General features: G+C 44.5%; 1 pseudogene; it reads left to right on the forward strand.

Annotated features, from left to right (window-relative positions):
* Window positions 1-4,878: 4,878 nt before the first annotated feature.
* Window positions 4,879-6,963, forward strand: LOC136167916 (kinesin-like protein KIF22; annotated as a pseudogene).
* Window positions 6,964-8,379: the final 1,416 nt, after the last annotated feature.

Below are 8,379 nucleotides of genomic sequence, written 5' to 3' on the forward strand. Positions count from 1 at the left end.
GGTATTTGCATCCTGGGGTCACCTTAGAACCAAGAGAGGTCTTCATTTCTGCCCTTCTTCATCTCCAGCTCCCAAGCGACTAACTTTACTGCCCCAGACCAATAGTATTCAAACTTCTCACTTCTTTTATGGAGGCACAGACTCCAAAAATCTTATGCAAAAGCCTAACTTTTTAAACCAGGAAAAGTTCCTCTTCTGGAGCTAGAACGAGCGAGAAAAAGAACAGGGTTGGTGGAGGGGTAAATCTCACACACTTAGTTTCTTGCTCCTCCCCACTCCAAACACCCCACAGTGACCTTAGAAGGAGTCCCACGGAACCCAGTTTGAGCCCCACTGACTTAGACTTCATAAGCTATATTCTAGAATCTCTGAAGATAAATTTTACAGAACCTTGAAGGTTGAACCAACGTATTACTTTTTTTTAGCTGCACTTTTTTTTTTTTTAACTTTTTTTTAGTCATGCGGGATTTTAGTTCAGCAACCAAAGATCAAACCCGTGCCCCTTGCCTGCATTGGGAGATTGGAGCCTTAGCCACTGGACCACCGGGAAGTCCAAGCTATTAAAAACTTAAATTTTAAACCTCTCTTAGAAGCTCACTGCTGATTTTAAATTAGATTATTAAAAATAATGATGAGGATAACTGACAATGCTATAGCACCTTCTTCTTTCCTGACAATGTTCTAAGTGTTCACATGTATTAATATATTTAATTCTCTTAACTCTGAGAGATCAATATTATTATCTCCTACCTAGAGATGAAGAAGTCAAGACACAGAGAAGCCACTAACTTGTCTGAGGCCATATACCTTGTTAGTGAAGTGGAAAGGTATTAAAATCAAAATCTGACATATGTTTCATTTGCAAGAGTAAGAAATTACACTTGAACACAATCACGGAAAAATCTTCAATGATTCCAAATCATATGGCATTTTCTTCAAAGTTCATTTCAAGCAGTTTCCATAGAGTCACAGAAATTAATTCTCTAGGCTTAAGTCATAAAAGGTCATGAAAATTTGGCCTGAGTGATTGAAGATCTTTTAGGAGTCTTTGACTTGATAAATTCACTTTTGATGTGAGTAATCTATGACAATAATACTTGCCTAGCAAAGTCTTCTTACACAACCCACTGATAAGATGAAATCTACCCCAAAATATACTTTTTCCAAATTTTTGTTGTGTTGAAGTGGGAATTAAAGTAAAAGATACTGTTATCAGGGGCATAACTTATACCAATAGAAAGAAAATGAGAAGATATTATAACTAGATTAAAAAATTCTAAGAAGTATTATGAAAAATTGATAATGTGAGTGGAAATTATCAATGGAAGATGAGATTTCAAATGGATTTTAGAGAACTCTGGAGTTTTACTAATTTATTTTAAAATCATTAAATATGTATTGAATGCTTAACAACAGTAAAAGCTTTAACCTTGATTCTTGAAGAACTACTATAATGTCATTAATTCATTAAAAAGTCAACAGTTATTTATTGACTACTTAGCAGAAATATGGATTTCTCTGGTGGCTCAGACCGTAAAGCGTATGCCTACAATGCAGGAGACTCAGGTTTGATCTCTGGGTCGGGAAGGTCCTCTGGAGAAGGAAATGGCAACCCACTCCAGTACTCTTGCCTGGAAAGCCCCATGGACAGAGGAACCTGGTAGGCTAAAGTCCATGGGGTTGCAAAGAGTCGGACACAACTGAGCGACTTCACTCACTCACTAACAGTAGTACTGACACTATCCTCAGTAACACAGATATAAACAGAACTGAAAGTTTCTGCTCTCTTGGAGTATATTCTAATAGAGGAAGGCAGATGACAAGCAAATGAAAGAATAAAAAAAGTACTGGACAGTGATAAGGAGCGTGCAAAGATAGCATGCTATGATAGCAGAGTCTGGGTGGATACTATAGATTCACTACTTGAGAAAGTCATCTCTAAGCAAGCAGAAACCAGAATGATAAAAAAAAACAGCCAGTATTTGTAGATAAGAGAGAAGAACAGGTAACAGGAATGGATAGTGAGAAGGCAACAAAGGTGTGGTCAAATTGGACTTATTTATGGAGAAGAAAGGTGACCAGTGTCAATGGAGCATCAGGGTCAATGGAGGAGAGTGATGGGTATTGAGGCTGCAGTTGTGGGCCTCCCAAGACAATGACAAATTACATATAATGAGAAAAATTGATGAACAATAACATACTTCCATAACAGGATAAGTGTTATGGAAGCAATAAATATGGGCAGTCTTCTATAAGAGAAAAGAGGCACCTAACCAAGACTAGGAAATGTGATACTGACTTTAAGCCCTACAGGGTGAGAGGCGTTAGCCAGACAAGGCAAGGCTAAAGGCATTCCAAAGAAAGTTCTAGAATAGCAAATAGTTCATTGCAGCCAGAGCCTAGAGTCCAAAGCAGGAGTGTGGTGAAAGATGAACCTGAAGACATAGGCAAGGACAAAATGATAGTCGTAAAAATGCCACAGTTCAAAGTTATTTTTTTAACTGAGTAAATCAAACAACAAACACAATGAATATAGATATAACATATATGTTAATACATTAGAAAGTGGCCTTCAAGAGCCTAGTGTTCTAAGCAATGAAGACCTCTATCTTATTTCCAGCACCCCAGAAAAAATAAAAGTTAAAAAAAAGATACTAGTTCTTTGCCAACCTCAACCTCAAAATTCAGTCCTCATCTGGGTACTTTCTATTGACTACTGTCAAACGAAAGTCAGTGAATCCCCATTGTGATAGTTCATTCACCAAATATTCTGGGACCCTCTCTATAGCATCCCCCCCGAAGGAAGATTACATATCACAGCTCTGATGGACTCAGAAGTGCCCACATGACCTGTTTTAGCCAATGAAATGTAAACAGAAATGACGGGTGTCACACAGAGGCTTTCAGAATTGGCAGATTGTTCGTGTTTCTTTTCCCTCTGCTATAACCACCAAGGGGTCCAAGTAAAGCCTGCTCCATCAGATGACAGGATATGGCACAACGGCCAACATGCAAAGGACACGGTGAAGATGGTTTTTGTTTTGTTTAGTTGCTCAGGCAGGTCCTACTCTCTTGTGACCCCGTGGTCTATAGCCCACCAGGCTCCTCTGTCCACTGAATTTTCCAGGTAACAATACTGGAGTGAATTGCCATTTCCTTCTCCAGGGGATGTTTCCAACCTAGGGATCAAACCTGCCTATCCTCCATTGCAGAGGGATTCTTTACTACTGAGCCAATAAGAAAATAAATTGGCCTATAAATCCCTGAGGTTGGGGGTGGGGCAAGGCTTGTTTGTTACTGCAACACAAACTAGCCTATCCTGACTAACAAATTCACAAACACAGACTTTCAGGGCAGAAGCGATGAGGTAAGAGAGGCTGAGTAACACCATGTACCTGCAACCCTTTGGTCCGGTTACTCCACTCAGGGATTTCCCCCATATATTTCACACCAGAACCATGAAAATGAAAGGTATTTAATTTTACATTTTCACTCTCTCCCCGCTCGTGACCAAACAATTCAGTACTAATGACTAACTACTCTAACCAAAAAAAAAAAAAAGTGTGACAGGGGATGTAGGCAGCGTGTCTGTGCTTCGTTTTCACAGCCCACAGCTATAAATAATACCATTTAGGAAAGCACACATTGCCTTAGATGGAAGGCAGAAAGAAAAGCACTTTCTCTGATAGTTTAGCAACACATTCAGATTTCATGTCTCAAGGTAAAAATAGGCCTAACAAATGAATTAAATTTGGAAGCTGAGCTGAAGTAAAGAGCACTGGCATTATAAAACATGCCGTAGGAGGAAAGAAAGACGTATAAGGGGCTGTTTTCTCTCTGCTGGTGAGCAGGATAGAAGGGTGGAAAAAAGGATTTTCCTGCGAAATAAAAATAATCACCAAGAGTCTGAAGTTAAAAATATCACTCTTATAACATGGGTAACTGAAAGGAACTCTGAAAACCATGCGGGCTTCAGCAAAGAATAAAACTTGAGAGATAGGATTCTTTTCTGAGTACTTTCAATAATAAGGGGAAAAGAGAGTCACAGAAAATGGAGGTCAAAGACTGTTTAAAAAAATACATAAAATTCCAATTCAACAACTCATATGTTTGATCTGTTTCAGTAAAACCCACCCATTTCTATCATGTAGCTTTTAGTGCTCTACTTAATGGCTCTGGTACTTGAGCAAAGGAAGAGTAAGGAGATGCTATATGTTCCAAAAGATAAGAAAAATCATCAGTCATCAACCTTTCTTAATGCTGCAGTCTAAGGCAATTAAACATCAATCCTATACCACATGCAAACAAAAAACACTAAATTGTCTTCCCATGTTAAAATATGCACTATTTATCTATAAGCATAAATATATCTAACATTAGATATATTCATGAGGGTAAGAAATGTTTCTTGCTCTCCTTTTCACCTCTCTCAGGGCCTACTAAGTACAATGGCTGATACCCAATAAGTGCTTAATACTCAATTTGTAATTGAATTTGTTGTTGTTGCTGTTCAGTCTATCAGTCGTGTCTCACTCTTCGCAACCCCATGGACAGCAGCACACCAGGCTTCCCTGTCCTTCACCATCTCCTGGAGTTTCCTCAAACTCACGTCCATCGAGCAGGTGATGCCATCTAACTATCTCATCCTCTGTCGTCCCCTTCTCCTCCTGCCTTCAATCTTTCCCATCATCAGGGTTTTTTCCAAAGAGTCAATTCTTTGCATCAAGTGGCCAAAGTATTGGAACTTCAGCTTCAGCATCACTCCTTCCGATGAATATTCAGGGTTGGTTTCCTTTAAGATTAACTGGTTTGATCTCCTTGCTGTCCAAGGGATTCTCAAGAGTCTTCTCGAGAGAGGCGGGCCCAGGGAGGGAGTGAGATGGACGCCGGGGTCCCGGCGCGGAGGCGACGCGAGATGGCGGCGGCGGTCTCGGGAGCCAGTCGCTGTCGGCTAAGCAAGGTGGGAGCTGGCCGGCGCCCACCTCCAGCTCGAGTGAGGGTAGCTGTGAGACTGCGGCCATTTGTGGATGGGACAGCCGGAGAAAACGACACCCCCTGTGTGCGGGGCCTGGACAGCTGTTCTCTGGAGATTGCCAACTGGAGGAACCACCAGGAGACTCTCAAATACCAGTTTGATGCTTTCTACGGGGAGAGGAGCTCCCAGCAGGACATCTATGCAGGATCGGTGCAGCCCATCCTGAGGCACTTGCTGGAAGGGCAGAATGCCAGTGTGCTCGCTTATGGGCCCACAGGGGCAGGGAAGACGCACACGATGCTGGGCAGCCCAGAGCAGCCTGGGGTGATTCCTCGGGCTCTCATGGACCTCCTACAGCTCACGAGGGAGGAGGGTGCTGAGGGCCGGCCGTGGGCCCTCTCTGTCACTATGTCCTACTTAGAGATTTACCAGGAAAAGGTATTAGACCTCTTGGAACCTTCATCGGGAGACCTGGTGATCAGAGAAGACTGCCGAGGAAACATCCTGATTCCGGGCCTCACGCAGAAGCCCATCACCAGCTTTGCTGATTTTGAGCGGCACTTCCTGCCAGCCAGCCGAAACCGGACGGTGGGAGCCACCTGGCTCAACCAGCGCTCCTCCCGCAGTCATGCTGTGCTCCTGGTTAAGGTGGATCAGCGAGAACGCTTGGCCCCGTTTCGCCAGCGGGAGGGGAAACTCTACCTGATTGATTTGGCTGGCTCAGAGGACAACCGGCGCACAGGCAACAAGGGCCTGAGGCTGAAGGAGAGTGGTGCCATCAACACCTCCCTGTTTGTATTGGGCAAGGTGGTGGATGCCTTGAACCAGGGCCTCCCTCGGGTACCCTACCGGGACAGCAAGCTCACTCGCCTGTTGCAGGACTCTCTGGGTGGCTCAGCTCACAGCATCCTCATTGCCAACATTGCCCCTGAGAGACGCTTCTACCTGGACACAGTCTCTGCACTCAACTTTGCAGCCAGGTCCAAGGAAGTAATCAACCGGCCATTTACCAATGAGAGCCTGCAGCTTCCTGTCTTGGCACCTGTTAAACTGTCTCAGAAAGAACTGCTAGGCCCCTCAGAGGCAAAGAGAGCCCGAGGCCCTGAGGAAGAGGAAACCAGGAGTCCCAAACTCCCAGTAGCTCCAGCCTCTGCCTCCCAGAAACTCAGCCCCCTACAGAAGCTAAGCAGCATGGATCCGGCAATGCTGGAGCGCCTTCTAAGCTTGGACCGTCTGCTGGGCTCCCAGGGGAGCCAGGGGACCCCTTTGCTGAGCACCCCAAAGCGAGAGCGGATAGTGCTCATGAAGACAGTGGAAGAGAAGGATTTGGAAATTGAGAGGCTTAAGATGAAGCAAAAAGAACTGGAAGCCAAAGTGCTGGCCCAGGAGGCTGCTGACCCCAAGAAGAAAGAGAACTACTTTCCCACAATGCTCTGACCCCTTGCTCGCCGTATAGTCACAGTGGCTAAGCCCCTCAAAAAGGCAGTGGTGATGCCTCTACAACTGATTCAGGAGCAGGCAGCATCCCCAAATGCCGAGATCCATATCTTGAAGAAGAAAAGCCGGAAGAGAAAGCTGGAGTCCCTAGATGCCTCACAGCCAGAAGAGAAGGCTGAGGACGGCTGGGAGCTACAGATCAGCCCAGAGTTACTGGCCCATGGTCGCCAAAAAATATTAGATCTGCTGAACGAAGGCTCAGCCCGTGATCTGCGCAGCCTGCAGCGCATTGGCCAAAAGAAGGCTCAGCTCATCGTGGGCTGGAGGGAGCTCCACGGCCCCTTCAGCCAGGTTGAGGACCTGGAAGGAGTGGAGGGCATATCGGGGAAACAGATGGAGTCGTTCCCGAAGGCGAACATCCTGGGTCTTGCCGCGGGCCAGGGCTGTGGCCCCTCCTGACTGCCGGCTCCCCTCCTCTGTCCCTCGCCCCCGTTATTTTTTTTTTTAAGTCCATGTGTAACTGCTTGTCTTGTAAATACAGTTTTCACCCCGTTAAAAAAAAAAAAAAAATCTTCTCCAGCACCGCAGTTCAAAAGCATCAATTCTTTGGTGCAAAGCCTTCATTATGGTCCAACTCTCACATCCACACCTAACTGCTGGAAAAGCCATAGCTTTGACTGTATGGACCTTTGCTGGCAAAGTAATGTCTCTGCTTTTTAATATGCTGTCTAGTTTGGTCATAGCTTTTCTCCCAAGGAGCAAGTATCTTTTAATTTCATGGCTGCAGTCACTGTCCCCAGTGATTTTCGAGCCCAAGAAAAAGAAGTCTGTCACTGTTTCCATTGTTTCCCCATCTATTTGCCATAAAGTGATGTGATGCCATGATCTTAACTTTTTGAATGCTGAGTTTTAAGTCAGAATTTTCATTCTCCTCTATCACCTTCATCAAGAGGCTCTTTAATTCTTTCTTGCTTTCTACCATAAGGGTGGTGTCATCTGTGTATCTGAGTTATTGATATTTCTCCTGGCAATCTTGATTCCAGCTTGAGGTTCATCCAGCCTGGCGTTTTATGTGATGTACTCTGCATATAAGTTAAATAAGCAGTGTATATAATTGAATAGAGTGACTTTTCTCCATCAGCCCCTCTTTGCTTTACGTGGCCTACCCGGTATGAACCATGTACTATATTGATGGAAAACTCGTGTAACTTTTATGCCAATAAAACATCAGCAGACAATAACAGCACCATCTGACTCTACGTCTAAATCTGTGTTCCCCAAACTGCACTACTGACATCGTAAGAGTGAATTAGGATAACTCAATTTAATCATTTCACTGAACTACTAGAGAACTGGCTGAATATGCCAGCAGTCCTGTGGCCATGGTGATTTAGCCAGCTCTTGGTTCCCCAAGCCTGGGCCCTAAACACAGGTGAGGCCTTTCCAAGAGATCCAAATGGCTTGGGGTTGCAGCTGAGACAACTCAAAGACACAATCACTAGAAAGCAGAGGGCTCATGTGTTTTTTGTAGAAATAGGCTTGGAACAACTTATTCCTGGATCTGGACAATTCTTGTGGTCAACCTCTCCAAGTGTAGGAAATCTAACTAATCCGTCATCCCAAGCAGTGAACAATGATTGTGCAAACCCTCAACCTCCATAACAAGAATTTCTTGATTAATTTGTGAAAAGTTCTGTTCTGCGGCTTTAAGATCAGCTAGTGTGTTAGAGGAGGAGGTAATGGCAACCCACTCCAGTACTCTTGCCTGGAGAATGCTATGGATGGAGGAGCCTACATAGGCTACAGTCCATGGGGTCGCCGAGAGTCGGACACGACTGAGCGACTTCATTTTCACTTTTCACTTTCATGCATTGGAGAAGGAAATGGCAACCCACTCCAGTGTTCTTGCCTGGAGAATCCCAGGGACAGGGGAGCCTGTTGGGCTGCTGTCTATGGGGTCACACAGA

This window comes from Muntiacus reevesi, chromosome 4 (assembly GCF_963930625.1).
Source record: "Muntiacus reevesi chromosome 4, mMunRee1.1, whole genome shotgun sequence".
Taxonomy (NCBI): domain Eukaryota; kingdom Metazoa; phylum Chordata; class Mammalia; order Artiodactyla; family Cervidae; genus Muntiacus; species Muntiacus reevesi.